The sequence below is a fragment of the Bos indicus genome, chromosome 21 (assembly GCF_029378745.1).
Source record: "Bos indicus isolate NIAB-ARS_2022 breed Sahiwal x Tharparkar chromosome 21, NIAB-ARS_B.indTharparkar_mat_pri_1.0, whole genome shotgun sequence".
NCBI lineage: Eukaryota > Metazoa > Chordata > Mammalia > Artiodactyla > Bovidae > Bos > Bos indicus.
This window is the reverse complement of record NC_091780.1, coordinates 23,947,802-23,950,123: the sequence shown is the minus strand read 5'-3', so window position 1 is coordinate 23,950,123 and position 2,322 is coordinate 23,947,802. Positions and strand designations below refer to the sequence as shown.

Sequence of the window (2,322 nt, the reverse complement as noted above, 5' to 3'; positions counted from 1 at the left end):
ATAAGATGTGTTCTATGGGGTGTCCCATTTCTATCTTTGAGGGTATGTGTGATTTGGGGGATGGATTTATTCTTTCTGACCCCAGATATCCTTTGCATGTTTATTCATTTCATTTTCTTTAATTTCAATCTCCTGATCTCCGTTGAGAGCCTTTTCTTTCTATGGAAAAAATAATCTTTTACCAGTGGAAACATTAGTCATCCTGCCTCCTCATTGAAAAACTTTCTTCTCTTGAGAAGGTGCCAATATCATGGGTGTACACTCATTCATTTCTGTAAGGCTAGCTATCAGGGCTGTTGTTTGTAGCCATTATTTCTTTAAATTGAAGCATGATACTTTACAGCCTGTTATTTTAAGTAAAATGGAGGCCTAATGGATGGCTTACCACTTCACACTGCATTTCTAGCGATTTCATTTGCAAGCGTATCAAATGCCCTGAGATGAATGAGTTTTGCCCTTCAATGGAAACTGGCAAAAGCAGAGCTGAGCTGACTTGCAGATAAATATTAATAGCGATTGCTCAGAAGCAAAGGTCAAGAAATAAAGCTCAAATACTTGTCTTTACTTAAACACTTAAATTATGTAAAATTGAAAATCCATTCTCATTTTTAAGTGAACACATTAATCTTCTAAGAAGTGAAAGAAGTTGTCATGAATTTAGGGAGAGGGAGTAATTTAGTCCTGACTTTCATCATCTCCAGAACTAGATGAAGAAGTAGACCAGTCAGCTGGTTCATAGGGCACTGATGCATAAATGGTACAAAAATCCACCACTGGGATAGATAGACCCCCTGGGCAGCTGTAGTCACTGAAGGGTTTATGTTCAAGTGTTGATCATCACCCCTTGAATGTGGGTGAAACCTGTGACTTGCCTCAAACTAATATAAAATAAAGACTATGGTGGGTACTTCCATCGTGGTCTAGTGGTTAAGACTTTGCTTTCCAATGCAGGGGTGCAGGTTCAATCAGGGTTCCCCTGGTCAGGGAACTGAGATACCACATGCCTTATGGCCAAAAACCAAAAGGTAAAACAGAAGCAATATTGTAACAAACTCAGTAAAGACTTTAAAAAAAGAAAACTATGATCAAAGTGGTGAGATGGTAACATCTGTCATCACGCTACTGTGTGTATATATGTGTGCATGTGCAAATATATTCAAGAGTGATTCTCCACTGCCATTTTTTTTAATGAATGTGTTTCTATTTCTCTTATAATTTAAAAAGTGCAAACATTCTGTTGGACCATATAAATGGCTGAGCATCAAAGAATTTGATGCTTTCGAATTGTGATGCTGGAGAAGACTCTTGAGAGTCCCTTGGACAGCAAGGAGATCAAACCTGCCAATCCTAAAGGAAATCAACTCTGAATATTCATTAGAAAGACTGATGCTGAAGCCCCAATATTTGGCCACCTGATACGAAGAGTTGGCTCATTGGAAAAGACCCTGATGCTAGGAAAGACTGAAGGCAGGAGGAGAAGGGGGCAACGGAGGATGAGTGGTTGGATGAAATCACCAACTCAATGGACATGAATTTGAGCAAATTCCGGAGACGATGGAGGACAAAGAAGCCTGGAGCCCTGCAGTCCAAGGGGTCACAAAGAGTTGGACATGACTTGCCAACTAAACCACAACAATACATTCTGTAATTCAGCCACAGCCTTTACATCCGGGTGACTTCTTCACTGGATTTCAATTTCCTTTTATATAACAGATTCTTGTTCCTGAAGGCAGTTAGCTTTCCATCATTCTTTCTGTCTAGATAACATCTAAAGACAAGTCCAACAGGTACATGACTATGTACCCAGTGGTCACACATAATCTGAAGTAAGTTCATCATGAACGCTGCAACCTCAGAAACAACAATGACCCCACACCCAAGGACAGTGGCCTCCAAGGCCATTTCTGAATAAGTGAGCTGCCATGGTGTCAGGTGGGCTATGGAGAGGGACCACATGATGAAGAACTTTGAGCAGCCTCTATAACCTGAAAAAGACTCGAGGCTGACAGCTAGCAAGAAAGCAGGGAGCTCAGTCCTATAGGAGATAAATTCTGCAACAACCCAAGGGAGCTTTGAACTGGATCTTTCCCCAGGCAAGCCTCCAGTGAGACCCTAGTCTTGACCTACATCAAGTTTTCTACCTGAAGAGACCCTAAAGTGGAGAATCTCATTATGCTGTTCCTGGATTCTAGCCTACGAAAACTGTGAGTAGTGAACACATACTGTTCAAGCTTCTGAATATGTGGTCATTTGTGATGCAGCCATGGAAAACTAATGCAACCATGCAACTGGTGAAAAAATTGGAGAAAATTGCATTTGCCA

At 40.9% G+C, this 2,322-nt stretch overlaps 1 pseudogene; it reads right to left on the bottom strand.

Annotated features, from left to right (window-relative positions):
- Positions 1 to 1,662: 1,662 nt before the first annotated feature.
- Positions 1,663 to 1,866, bottom strand: LOC139178320 (NADH dehydrogenase [ubiquinone] 1 beta subcomplex subunit 1 pseudogene; annotated as a pseudogene).
- Positions 1,867 to 2,322: the final 456 nt, after the last annotated feature.